Here is a 14,955-nt window from a genome sequence, read left to right on the forward strand (position 1 = left end):
GAGTCATAATGAAATTTTAGAAACATCAGTCTTCAATATTTGCCGTCTCCTTCAGAATGTGTTTATATTTGTGACTTGCTTCAAAGCAGTGAAATACTGACTTTAAAAAAGAATATCATTCAAAGGAACAGCATTGTCTTGGGGGCAGGAGCTTATTTTATTAAATTGTCAAAAATTTCAGATGCAAGCTAGGGAGTTTGCTCAAAGGGCTGGAGTATGTGCTTTGCATGCAAGAACCCCAGGAACTGATTCTCTGAGTGTTGGCTAGGAGAGACTCTGGAGCACTGGCTCAGAGGAGGCCTTCAGCCCTGCTGCTTGGGGACCAAAAATCAGAAGAAAGTTTTATTATTATTATTTTGCAGGGAGTCACACCTGGCGGTGCTAAGGGCTTATTCCAGGCTCTGTACTCAGTGGTCAATCATTCCTGGCAGGGTTTAGGGGACTGTATGGAGTTCCAGGGATTGAAGGTGGCTGGGTTGCATGCAAGGCAAACTCTCTACCTGCCGGACTATTACTCTAGCCCCTAAAAAAAGAACTTGAAATGCCAGCCAAAGCTGCATGTGTGCATAAACATTTGGAAAGAGACCTGCTGCCTGGAAAGCTTGTCCTTAGAAGTCGGATGAAGAGCTTTGAATGCTTCAATCATAGGCATGCAATCCCTCTCCCTCGGGGTCAGTGGGAGAAGCTTGTTTCTTTGTGATTGGTTTTGTCAGATCAGAGTCTGACCTATTAGCTTCTAATGTCAGCAAGCACACAAATTCTCTTTCATTCTGTTCACTGTTCATTGCCTACATTTAGATGAGCTAGTGAGAAGTCATTGCTTTCAACACAGAAATGTTAATTTTACCAAATACACATTCTTTCCTTTCTGAATCATGGATTGCACTGTTATTATTTATGATAATGCTATTCCTAGAGGTATAGACTCTACTTATTTGAAAACAATGTCAAACTAATAGAGAATTTATTTGAATAAGGAAAGTGTTTTTCATGTTGGTTTTCCCTAAGTCCAAGATGGCAACCTAGAGCCTCTCTCTGAGAAGCATAGGTTAGTCTTCATCAAAAAACATCTTTGAGCAACCCTTTAATGGTGCTTACTTTTCTGAGGACTGTTAGTACAATGAAGATCCTGGATCAATTCTGTTGCAGATTTTTGAAAACCAAAGTGGGGTGAAAAGGAGACATATAATGCAGTTCCTGAGAAAGCAAGAGGCTAAGATATGCTACTCAGTGGCTAAAATTGAAGAAATGGAATGGGAGACAAACAATCTGCTCTGGAGTTTGAGAATGAGTAAAATGGTTCTTGCAAAACCTGAAGATCTTGGCCCCTGGGAACAGTGAAACTATATCTTCTATGCTTCCTGGGACAGTCCCTGGATAGACTGAAGAAGATAATAGACTCTCTAGAATATCACCTTGGTTATCTGAAGAAAGTGGACAATGTGGTACAGGTGAAGCCTCCTCTGGGAAGCTTCTGGAGGAGTCAGGGAAACTGAACTATTATCCAGAGACAATTCACCAAGAAGCCTTCCTCATTATAATAGTTTACAGAGACAACACAAGACTCAATCTTCTCTGTTTTATTTCCTTTTAATCTAGTGTTTTAATCCTCCCAGTTGTGTGTGTAAACAAAGGACTCCATGGAAGACAGAATCTCAGTGACCTTTCCTGGGCTGGAGAAATATCTGAGCATGCATTGTAACAGGAATCAACATAATCACAAATGACTGTCATGAAAGACGCTCTGTGTTATCATGTGAAAGTATAGCATAGTATAGTATAGTATAGTATAGTATAGTATAGTATAGTATAGTATAGCATAGTATAGTATAGTTCCTACAAGTTTAGAAAGCACAAAAGAAGTGGCAGCTAAATTTATTCATGCTGTTATAGATAAACATCTTCTGGTTTTCCATCACTTGATCACTTGATCACTTGATCCCCTGTTATTCATTGAATTACTCGAGTGGGTGCCGGTAACGTCTCCATTCATCCCTGTTGCATGCTAGCGTAGCCCAATGGCATCTGTTTGTTCTAGGAACATGCAGAGCCTCAAACCGATCATTCAGGGTCTTGACGAAGAAGTATGACCATCTTGTAGGTGGGCATCCACGCAATCTTTTGACGTCCCGTGGAATCCAGTCAGTAATGGCTCTAGTCCAGTGGTTGTCTGTAAACCTCATTACATGTCCAGCCCATCTGATTTTTGATGCCTTGGCAAATGAGACAGCGTCCCTGATTCTTGAGCATTGACAGAGATCAGAACTCCGGGTTCTATCTCTCATTTGAGTGAATTGTGATATTCCAAGCATAGCTCTTTCGATTCCTCTTTGAGAGACCTGAATAGCGTTCTCATCCTGTTTTCTTAGGGCCCAGGTCTCTGAGGCATATGTTAATGCAGGAAGAACAGTGGAATCGAAGAGATGTGCTCAAAGCTGGAGGTTCTTTGTCCTCTTAGTTATTTCTTCAATGCTCTTGAAGGAATTCAAAAAAATGGATCTCATTCCCCTGGTTTTCCATATTCAAACAAAATTAAATCAGTCCACCCCCACCCCATGGAAAGAAAACTATAATTTGAGATGTAACAAAAAGACAGAAGATAAGGAACTTAAATTTGTATTTGATATTGTTTTTAATGAAGTTTGAACTCAGGTGAAAGTGTTTGAATATACCACTAAATCATTTCATTGTAGTGTTTTGAATTGGATGCATTTGTGTAGCACTTTCTAGACTGTCTCCGGAACTGGGAGACTAGAACCTGCTGCTAACCTGGATCAATGCACTAATGATGTAAGACCTTTACAAACCCATGCATGGAATTAAGGAAGAGAAAGCAATGCAGTTCTGAAGTCTCTTTTCTAAATGTGTATATAATGGACACATTTTTTTTTGTGATCACAATAATTTCAGATTTACATACAGTCCTGGAGATGCCCGCCAAGGGATAGTATTTTAGAGCTTGACTTTATACCAGTCCAAATCCTTAGGTTCATATTTACAGTTATTGAATAATGAGAACAGAAGCAGGACATAGCGTTCGACTAATAGAAATGTTGCTTGTTCCTTCTTCTCTTTTACATCTTTTCATTCTCATGCTGTTTTACATGAGTAAGTCAGAAGTTCTGTTGCCAAGATTGACGTGACAAGGTCCAAGAAAGCCAATATTAAGGAATCCAAGTTTGGATGCTGATTGCTTAAAGGCCAATGTTTAAGACACTAGACTTGATATGAGAAAAAAAGACTTGTTCAGGGGTTGGCAATCTGAGAGAATAGTAGATTGTGTCTCTAAAACCCATTTTGCAAGCATGGTCTCAGAAGCAGTTTTCGTGGGAAAAGACAACAGGAAGGTTCAGTCTTACGAAGGATGGATTACATACTGGTAGGCCCCCAGAGATCATTAAATTCTTGACCCTTGGAGGTACACTTCTGAGGTAACTGCCAATAAAAATTTGTGATTAAGGATTTCATTCTCTTATCCTTTAGGACAAGATAAAGGAAAAGTCTCAAAATTTTCAACATTCCCCGCCAAGACAAGTTTTCTGGTTTTTAATATTTGCAATATTAAAAGAGTTTGTATTTAGCTCTAATTTCTTTGGGCCAGCTTCACCAGAACTACCAATGTTAAGGAGAGCTAGTTTATAGAAGGCACCAGTATTTATTGATCTTTTCTATCACTTGGAACTAAGGGAGTGCTTTAGTGGGAACAAAGAGAAAGAACGGGCACATTCCTTATTAATATAGTAAGCTCACAGCTTGTTAAAGAATTCTTTGGAAGGAAATTGTCAAATGCTAATGATAGCTGCTGTTGTCCTTCTTCAATTTTCTACGATCACACACAGAACATTTTTAGGTGAGCTGATCATTCAAAGGACACTAGATCTTTGAAGAGCAATACTTTTAACCTCAACAATCATATAGCTCAATATTTAAAGATCTTTCTATGATGAATCGAACGAAGAGGTTTTAATGCTAAAAGAAAAACTAAAAACCTATGAAGAACAGGAAACCTCTAACTGGTGAAAATAACAAAGCAGAGTTAGTGATTTAAAACCCTCAGGAAAAGGAAATGGAAAGATTTCAAGAAATTCTGAACTCTTATTCCAGAAACTCAAAGGAATCAGGCTGGCATATCCGAAGTTGAAAATGTTCCTTAGAGAAAAGGAACTTAAAAATTACGCTGTCAACAACAATGTCACAAACAATAAGACTGATGTGTTCTGAAGGTAAAATAGAAAAGGCCACTTGCAAATGAGATCATAGACTTATAATGGTGAAAACTCATCATTGTTATCTAGAAAAGAAAAAAGAATAACTGAAGCAATTTGATGAGAACACTAATTGACTCCATTGTGTAGATAAAAAAATAGGACTCAGGCAAAACAGTTATATTCTAAAAGCTCAATAAAGATTTTCATTGTCCTTCCAAAACAAAAGACTTTAAATCATATATATATATATATACGCACACACACACACACGTATGGCTTTGCTTGTCTTTAATATCAGTGAAACAGGTTGAATTGAATGCTTTACTCCCAGTTCTGACAAATTCTTCTTTTGAGGATGACTGCAAAGAAACTGGATGTTCAAAAGAGAGGGGGGAAAATGTAGTTTGGGCTTAGGAAACTAACTGAACATACTAAGCAAAAAGATCTATAGAGATTTCTATTTTCCACAGCTTCAACCAGTTCATTCTATTCCATGGGTATCCTCAATGAACGAATCTGTTTGAACTCTTTCCACAAAAAGCAACCTGAAGAAAACATTGCCTTCTTCTTTGAAAGCAAAAGTCTCAGTGATCCTCCCAGCAAGAACTTCAATCTGTTGCTTGTACATCAGAAAATGGTAGAATCAGTTCTCAAAATACATCTTCAGAGCTCCTGTTAAAAACTATCTTCACAGACTACATGTTTCCAGGCCATCAGCTCAAATATAGACAAGGATAATTCTCTGAACATACTAAGTGAGGTAGATATTCATCTCTGCTGGTGAACAGAATACAGACAAGAGCATCTGGGCTCTGCCTGTATAATATGCCAAGCCAACAGGAGCATAAAGACTGAATTAGTCTTGAAGACTGACAATAACTACTAGAAAATGACTATTGCTTCCAGGAGGAAATGGAGATGAACAAGTTCCTCATCCACACCTTGGTAACCGCAGAGGCAAGAACAAGAAAACAGACCCACAATGGAATATAGAAGAAACACTCAAAAGTGCAGCCAAGTATGGCTATACACTTTATAAGAAGTGTTTCCGAAGAAAATCTAAGATGAGCCACTTCCAATTCAGGGGAAATGAAGCAGTCTGTTTTGAAAAGCGTTTGCTGCCCATGAACTTGTCAGAAATGTATTCTGCATCTTTGAAAGCAAACCCGCTTGAGCTGGGTTCCCAGCCCTCCACTCTCCCCAAAAAATCTCTTGGCTAATAAAACCCCCTAAATCAGCAGAGTGGCAATTGCTTTTGTTATATAGCATCAAGATTATTGGAAAATTTAAAAAATAGTAGTCACAGGGTTGGAGTGAAAGTACAGTGGGTAGGCTGCTTTTCTCACAGGTGGCCACCATGGATTCTTGCAAAGTTCTACCAGTGCCTTGTATATCTTTGATATTAACCCTTTGTCAGATGGGTATGGGGATTGGGTGAATAATTTTTCCTAGTCTATGGGCTGTCTTTGTATCTTGGTCACTATTTCTTTTGAGTTGCAGAAGCTTCTAAGCTTCATGCAGTTCCATTTATTTATTTTTGCTTGTTCAGTGTTGTTTCATCTTTGAAGATACCTTTAGCTTCTTTATTCTCCTTCATTCCATTGTTCTTTTGAGCACATCCTTATCTTCAGGCCGTGTTCTTGTTACATCCTCACTCCCATCCTATTTCCAACCACTTATTCTAGGGCATCTCATTCCTTTCTTTCCTTTTCTTTTCTTTTCTTTTCTTTTCTTTTCTTTTCTTTCTTTTCCTTTCCTTTCCTTTTCTTTTTTTTTCTTTTCTTAATGTAGGAGTACTGCTGATCATTTATTCAGCCACTGATTAGGCTGATTGAATTGGACATGAACTCCACCTTACTTTTTTTTTCATTTTTTAAATAATTTTATTTATTGAATCACTGTGAGAGCAGTTACAAAGCTTTCGGGTTTAAGTCTCGGTCATACAATGAAACACCCGTCCCTTCACCAGTGCCCTTTCTCCACCACCAAAATCCCCAGTATACCCCCATCCCCCACCCTCCCCCTACCTGCGGGGCAGATGATTTCCACATTACTCTCTCTCTACTTTGATTACATTCAATATTTTGATACCAGACCCACCATTATTATTTGGGATTTTACCCCAACACTCAGATCTGCTGAAAAGGCAACAGTAGACAATTTGTTTTCTATTGCTGGTTATGAATAACATATGATGTCATTCAGCTGCAGTAGTGGATGCACGATTTTGAAATTCCAAAATTTTAACAATTAAATCTGGATGGATTTCTGCCCAAACCTGCTGGGTTCCGAGATTTGTTCCTGAGTCTCTGGGATCATGGCCATTAAGCAGCTTGATCAGGAGCCATAGGCCTTTTGTGGGTGGTGACTTGGGGTCTAGTTGGGACGGGGAGGAAAGAGCTGGCTCCACCCCCATCCAGTGAGACCCCGCATGTCTCGTCACTGAGGGCCCAAACCTGACTGTCCAATGGCCTCTGGAAGATGGCGACCACTGAGCCATGTAGGGGGAGCAGGTGGAGGGACAGCACCTTTTCCCCCATGGGATGGCCTGGCAACAGAGGTTGGATGCATTTAACTTACTGCGGGGTCTGGATGCATTTCTGCCAAAAGCTGCTGGGTTTTGAGATTTGTTTCTGAGTCTCTGGGATCATGGCCATTAAGCAGCTTGATCAGGAGCCAGAGAGGCCATTCGTGGGTGGCGACTCGGGGTCTTGTTGGGACGAGGAGAGAAGGGCCAGCTCCAGGCTCATCCCATGAGGCCCCACGTGTCTCGTCACTGTGGGTTCAAACCTGACTATCCAGTAGCCTTGGAAGATGGTGGCCACTGGGCCACCAGAGGGAATGGGCCAAGGCACGAAACCTATTCCCACTTGGGGTAGCCTGGCGCCAGTAACCTACTGCAGGGACCAGATGCATTTCTGCCAAAAGCCATTGGGTTTCAAGATTTGTTTCTGAGTCTCTGGGATCATGGCCATTAAGCAGTTCCGTGAGGAACCAGAGAGGCCATGCCTCCAAATACTTAGCCTATCAGGAGGTGGTTTGTGGGTGTGTCTCCCACATACCTAACTTTCGGCCATTTACTTTCTTGGTAAACTTTGCCCCAAGTTTTTTTGGGTCTGGCCAAAAGCACAGCAGCAATTTTGGGGTATCTGGAAGTCTGAAGGCACTACCAGGCTGCTGATGCACTCGCCTTACAGGTACAGATTGTCCTTCTGGTGGCACTGTACCCCCTCTCATTCTTTTCATTGTAATAGAGATTATAATAGATTGTAATAGAGATCAATTACTGGCCTGGTCTTGCTCGTTGCTCCTGGAATATCTCTTTTTATAGATCTCTTTGCTAAACTGTGCCAGGAAATAAAGGTGTGCTGCATACATAAGTACACATGCGTGTACACCCATGGTATACACAGGTATACCATACCTGTGACACATACATGTGTATACACATACATGTGTATACTTTAGATAACATGAGCCTGTATCAATATCTAAAATCCAGTATGTTTCTCTTGCCTTCCTCTTTCCATACAGACATATCCTTTTTTTCGTAGTGAGCGTCCTGGCTTTCAAAACCACTGAAACATCTATTTATTCGGTCAATCTCATAATGCATCTAAAGTAGTTTCATAATGCAGACAAAGTGGCTAGACCCCAAATTTCTTCACCTAAGTAGTCACAAAAACCAAACTTCCTAAAAAGAATTCAGACTCCCTGTCTTTGCGTCCTCCCACCTCCCGGGCCAACACAAGGAGGCAAGTGAACGTGCAGTCGGAACTGTTCCTAAGTTTCTCAGCTCGTTCACAGAACTTTTGTTCTCCTCAGCCCTCTGTTGTGTGTTTGTCATTCATCCAAAGCACAGCTAGGTTCATCCCTCTTTCTGTCCTTGTGGATTTTGTTGCTTTTGGGTCTCCCAGGTACTCCACAGGCCATTCCCGGGGATACTTGGCTCAGGGGTGCTGGTCTTTTGGTCTCGTGCTCTGCACAGGGATACATGTTGGTAGAACAACCTCCACCCACTTTGATGCATCTTCCCCCCAACCCATGATGTTCAACAATGACGTGCTTCCCAAAGTCAAACCTGAGGGAAAGAGCCATGCAGAGAAACACTCCCTCTTCTCACTCCCTTGCAGCTGCTTCCCCTGCTCCCCTGTAGGTGAGCAGCATTGTGGGTTTGTTTCCCTTCCCTGTCTTTGTGTGTGCTGGAAGCTGAGCAGTTAGAGAGCTTGTTTTGTTATTTCCTCCTGTTTCTTAATGAGCGGTCGTGGAGATGACTGTACTTTGGTTTTCCAATTCAGAGCAATTCTGGGACATCATCACATACCAGTTCACAGGAGACCTCTGGACTCTTTCATACAGTGGCAGTATATTTCATCACTGGGCGGTTGCAGTAGAGTTCAGCTCTCTCCTACACTTGTGGCCTAGGCAGATCTCAATATTTTGCGATGATCAATAAAGCCAGGTGAATAAAACTGTATAAATGTTTACTTTAATATAGTTCAATCTTCACCTCTGTTGCAAGGAAACTACCCAGAGATTTGTAATGCCTCTACCAATAGTTTCACTGGTACCAAAAGACTTATATGGAGGACTCAAGAGGATTCCAGAGGTTCACTGTTAGGCCTCTGTTGGTAACAGGTGGTTGAAAGATGCTATCCACAGTTTGGGTGTGGGTGAGAGAAGCAGCCCCTAGGATGGATCCAGAGCTGAACCGCAATTGCTCCCAACTGTGGTTTCAGGCCCTTGCTGGGTGCATAGGAAATGGCCAGCAGCACACCTGGGGGGGCGGGGGGGTGGGTGGGTGGTGAAAGGAAGTCTAGATACTGTAAATATTGGCTGCTCTCAGTCCCACTGTATCACTGGAAGGATGGCTTTAGCATACATTCCTTGAATTTGGTTCAAGAGTTAATGCATAAATAATTTTGCAAGATATTGCTTAATTCTCTTCCATGGGGTTTGTGGCATTTGCATTCTCAACAACAATCTACAAAAGTTCCAGTTTCTTTGCAGTCTGAACTACAAATTACACTGTAAAGCTTTTTACTTTTTTCCAGTCCAGTGGGTGACACACATTATGTAGTTTTCATTTGAGTCTTGGATTATAAAGTTTAACGTCTTTTTACAAGCTGAAGAACCATCTTAATCTCTTTGTAAGTAGTTTGCTCTTATCTTCATGTTGTTTTGTTTGGGGCCATACCCAGTGGTGCTCATGGCTTACTTCTGACTCTGTACTCAGAGTCACTCCTGGTGATGATGGGGGGCGGGGGGGGGGGGATGTTATACATGGGGCATATGGGGTGCTGTGAATTAAATCTGGGTCAGTCATGTACAAGGCCTCATATACAAGTACCCTTAATCACTATACTATCTCTCCACCCAGTTTACTCATCTTTTGTCTAATTATCTAAGGCTTATTTCCACCCTCAGTTTTTGAAATTGAGTTATTTTTGTTTGTTTGTTTGGGGGGACACACCAGCAGAGCTCAGGGTTTACTCCTAGCTCTTCACTCAGGAATCACTCTTGGGGTGCTTGGGAGACCATATAGGGTGGTTGAAGGGATTGAGCCTGTACATGCATGCTATGAATAGTTTTCTTGGTTTATGCATTTTTATTTGAATTTGTTGTTAATGAATTTAACTAAATAAAATTTTGTTTTTATTTAGTGAAAATTGTCACTCTCCGATTATATCTGGATACTTAGTTATAATTAGGAAGCCAGGGTATAAGAGAACTCATCTATTTTATAGTTAAAATTTCCTGGGGACATAGATGAGTTCCATTATATTCTTGTTCTTATGAAGTCATTGTGACTTCATAACATTATATTCTTGTTCTTATGAAGTCATTCATCGTGGGTGGTCACTGGCTGGGGGATAGTCATGAGAAATATCAAGTCTTGATGAGAACATTAGAAGTTTCTGTTCCACCTACGTGCTGCAGAGGTGCGAGAGGAACTGGAAATGGAGTTAACAAATGATCATATTTATGTGATGAAACCTCCAAAAAAATACCCAAAATACAAGGCTTAGAGAGCTGAACTGGTAAACATATCTGCATGCAGGAAGGGTGGCACCCCTTTGCCTGGGAGACAGCAGTGCTTAAGCTTAGGAATCTCCCAGACCTTTCCTGTACTACGCATCTCATCATCTAGTTGTTCATCTGTATCTTCTATAATATCTCTCCTGGTAAATCAACAACCGTAAGTCAACTGTTTGCTGGTTTCCGTGAGTTGTTCTAGTTCATTGTGGACTATATAGAGGGGGATTGTAGGAATCTATGATTTGTGTTCAAAGTAGTCAGAAGTTGTGGGTAACCCGATAACCCGATATTTGTTGTGGGTAACCCGATAACCTACATATTTGTTATTGGCATCTGGAGATGGCGTTGGGAGTGATGGGGAAGGGACAGTCTTTGTAATCATGCCGATAACTTATGGGATATGTACTAATTTAGGCTGTAACAGTGAGAACTTGTTTTTGTCATGGAAAAACCCACACATCTGAAATGTGTTGTAAGAAGGAAGAAAACAGAAATTTTCTGTAGTCAATGATTTGCTTAGAATTTATTCTTATGTATGGTATAAAAATGCTTCTAATTATTTTTTCTAAATTTCTTATCAGTTTTTTGTTATCATTTGTGTAAAGAACACCTTTGCTTCAGTGATTGCAATGCCACCTATATTGCGTACCAGACACTATTTGTAATTCAGTGCTGTCCTTTTTAGGTTCACAGTATTTTGGAAATAAAAAATGTATAAATGAGCCCTGAATTAAGTTGAATGCTCTGTAAATATTTTCAAATTTAAATAAATTTAAATATTTTGATACTGCATATAGTACAGTCTCTGAACTAGGTGTCACAGTGCAATAGAGTGGTCATTTTTTTCTAGCATCAATTCTCAAATTTTGTTAAAATGCTGATTTCTGATTTTAGAATTAAAATTCTTGTGTAGAAATTGAACGTGGGTACTTGGCATTTCATCTTCTTGATAACCAACTTGGGTACTGTGTATGAGATAGATGTCACATTCATTGATATGTGGAAAAAGTGAAGAAAGTAAGAGAAAATCTTGATGATAATCAGAATAAATCCAGACCTTCAACTACATGCAAAGCATGCTAGACTTCTATTTGAGTAAAAGGTTAAGAAAAGAACCAATTGATCTAGTCTCTAGGCCATGCTATGATACTACACATTTGGCTTTATTTTATGTCGGAACATACAAGAAATATTTGCTTTCATTTTTCTGGAGTTTATTCATTGAATCTTCTGATCCAGATTTGTTTTCATCGGTCCACTCCTTTGTCTCACAGAACAGAGTCTATTGTGGTTCTAATCTCTGCTATGCACGTTCATTGTGAATACAATTCCAGGCAGAGAGAGCCTACCTGGGCATATTTTCCTATGAGATAATAAAATCTCAGTGTGCAAGAACCTAATTTCCTGGGTGACTTTATGGCCCTTGCAGTTTTAAAATTTTATGTTTACCTGGCATTATGGATGGGGCTCTCTCTTCTTTACTGCGAGCTATAGCAGTGTATAACTGCCATGGTAGAGCAAGGCATGGAGACGCTTGCTGGCAAAGCTTTGAATATCTTCCCTCTGGCTCTTTCTGGTTCTCATATGTATTTCATAAAACAGAGCTGAGGAGGATTTTACTTTGGTAAAATATGCCTTTTACTAAATGATGCTAATAGAAAACACGTTCATCAATTAGCATTTGGCTTTTGATAAAATAATTTTGCAAGCAATTTCACTTTCCTGGCTGCTAGTCTATTTTGAAAGGAAAAATATGTTTTGGCAATTGGACACGTTGAGCTTCTTTTGCAGCTTATCCAAATCTATGCAAATTGCAATGTGACATTTAATATACAGGGGCACCCTTTTGATTGTAGAACTCACCACCGTATGCTAAGAGAATGCACATATCAAACATTACTAATAAAAACTTCAAAGTTAGACTGACACTACTGAGGTGTTAAAAGTACTTTTATTGACTCAATAGTCTTAGCTGGATACATTTCTTTCATTCTACTATTTAAAACCTTTGCACCACTGTTTTATTCATTTCTCATTCACATTTTTTATGATTACATTTAATTACTCATCTTTCTAGGGTGATTGTTCCAGACCTTTTACTTTGGCAATTTCCACATCTGATTTTTTTACAATCTCTGATTATCTCACAGATCCCTCGGATTATCTTGACTCGTCCTTCAACTTCAGATGAAGACCTTGATCTGGTAACTCAAGACCCAGAAGACCTGGTAATAGAAGACGACGGCAGTGGTGATGCTGTCTTCCCCATTCAGACTCTTTGAATAACACTTTTTACTCCTCCCACTACTTTCCTAGCAAAACAATGTTTTTGCTGTTTATGTTATTGTATCTATATCACATTGCCCTAGTCATAATTTGTCAGAAATAGTTTCAAGGATTGCCAGAATTTGTGCAGATTGTCAAAAATCTGTTGTTTTTAATACAGTGAAAAGTCAACCCTACTTAGGTTGTATTTCACCTGCAACTAATCATTGGAATTTGAGTGAAAATAATATCACAGACTAAAACAATCTTAATAAAAATGATGTTGTTGACATCTTAAAAATATCTTACTTTCTCAGCATACTTTCTTTTAAGTGTATTTTCTAAAACTGTCATTGTCGAAGAATCTAAAGTAACCAAGGATGTGTTTATATTCACCAAATTCACTGAGAAAAAAGGTTGCTAGACTAATTGTATATTTTTATTCTTATCTTATTCCTTTGTGTCCTGTGTACCTACTTTGTTATTTTATATACAAATGCCCTATTACAAAAGGCTATTTATTTTCTGTTGAAATAAAATTACTCTTAATTTTTGTGATTAACTTTATTATTTATTTATTGCTTTTGGGTCACCTCTGGCGATGCTCAGGGGTTACTCCTGGCTCTGCACTCAGGAATTACTCCTGGCGGTGCTCAGGGGACCATATGGGATACTGAGAATCGAACCTGAGTCGGCCGCGTGCAAGGCAAATGCCCTACCCGCTGTGCTATCACTCCAGTCCGTGATTAACTTTAGATGAACATATTTTGGGATGTGGGATGGAAAGAGAGCAAGTAATAATCATTAAATTAATTATGTGTAGTTTCCCCTCTAAAGTGGTTTACACATTCATATATGGTATCATATAGTTTATCCATTTTCCCAAAATAGATCCTTCCTGCTATGAGAATGCTATTTCCCTGAATAAATGATGCTATTAAGTATTTCCAGCTTAGAATTAAAAAGCTAGTGCATTCTTTTCAAACAAGAAATCCAGACATTATGGGATGGCAAAGTTGGCTTCATGACTTAGCGATATCAGATGTGACACTCCTATAGTATTTTTTAGAATTTTTATGATCACAAGATGGCTGTCATCAATCTATTCATTGTATCTACTTTCAAGGCAATAAAAAAAAAGGACCTACTAGCAGCTTATAATTTATGAACTATACAACATTCTCTGTAAGATCTGTAAGCTTAATAGGTAAATGTTGTAAGTTTTCTGTTTGAACTATAGTCTCCCTTGCTCCACGGCTTGGAAGCTGGCAGCAGATGCTGTGTGGAAAAGGTAGCTCAGATAGAGAAGGGAACACCAAGTAAAGGCTGTTTGGAGGACTCATGCGATATGCGAGATGCGTGCTGAAAGTAGACCATAGACAGAACACGATGACCACTCATCGCAAACCACAACACCCTAAAGAAAAGAGAGAGCAAAAGGGAATTCCCTGTCACAGAGGTGGGGTGGGGTAGGGAGGATGAGGTGGGGGGGGGTTGGAGGGCTACTGGGTTCATTGGTGGTGGAGAATGGGCACTGGTGAAGGGATGGATACTCAATCATTGTATAACTGAAACCTAGGCACAAACGTTTGTAAGCCTCAACTGTACCTCATGGTGTTTCACTAAAAACAAAAATAAAAAGAAATAATCTCCATTTCAAATAAATCATCTGCAAATCTAGAAAATATATTTTATTAACTGATTACTTAGTATATGTTAATTTAAGAAATGCTACATGCTAGATAGTGTTTTATTATTTTTGGTATTTTTAAACTTTTATAATAATCAAATTCAAGATATATTTATGTTCTCCTCCTTCCATATGTTGTTAAAGGACCCCCATCAACTCTCACTCTGATGAGACATTCCCATTTTCCTGAGGTCATCACTTACCAGACAGCTTTCACTTATCTCATGGGCTTACTTGGAAAGTAAACTGAGGTGTATACGCACCTTGTTTATTACAATGCTTTTTATAATAGCCAAGATCTAGAAGCTACCCAAGTGTCCAACAACAGGTCAATGGGTATGAAATACTATTTTCCAGCTGTTAGGGGAAAATGAAGTCATGAAATTCAAGATGTGGTATATATACAAGTCATAAGGAAAAAAAAAAGAATCTGGCTTTTTGCTCAATATGCATGAAACTGGAGAACACACGCAAAGTGAAACAGGTGAAGTGAAATTAGCAAATTAAACTAGAGGAAGGAGAAAAGCCAACGTTAGAATACAAAGAAACGAAATACGGGAACAAGCAAAAACAAAGTAGAATTGCCCTTGGATTCCAGCCTGTTGTCTTGCTGAGCTGCGGGTGTAAGAACTAGAAGAAAAACAGTAGGTATAAGAAAAGAAGGGAAGGGCTATTTATTGTTACTTTATTGGTGGTTGCCATGTGTTTCAAAGCATAGTCTTTGGGAAGACTGAAATTGTATCCTTAAAACAT

At 39.4% G+C, this 14,955-nt stretch overlaps 1 pseudogene; it reads left to right on the plus strand.

Annotated features, from left to right (window-relative positions):
• LOC130026024 (kinesin-like protein KIF18A) overlaps positions 1 to 12,529 on the plus strand; it is a 60,502-nt pseudogene extending 47,973 nt beyond the window's left edge.
• The last annotated feature ends 2,426 nt before the right edge of the window (positions 12,530 to 14,955 follow it).

The sequence above is a fragment of the Sorex fumeus genome, unplaced genomic scaffold (genome assembly GCF_029834395.1).
Source record: "Sorex fumeus unplaced genomic scaffold, SorFum_2.1 ptg000033l, whole genome shotgun sequence".
In the NCBI taxonomy this organism is placed as follows: Eukaryota; Metazoa; Chordata; class Mammalia; order Eulipotyphla; family Soricidae; genus Sorex; species Sorex fumeus.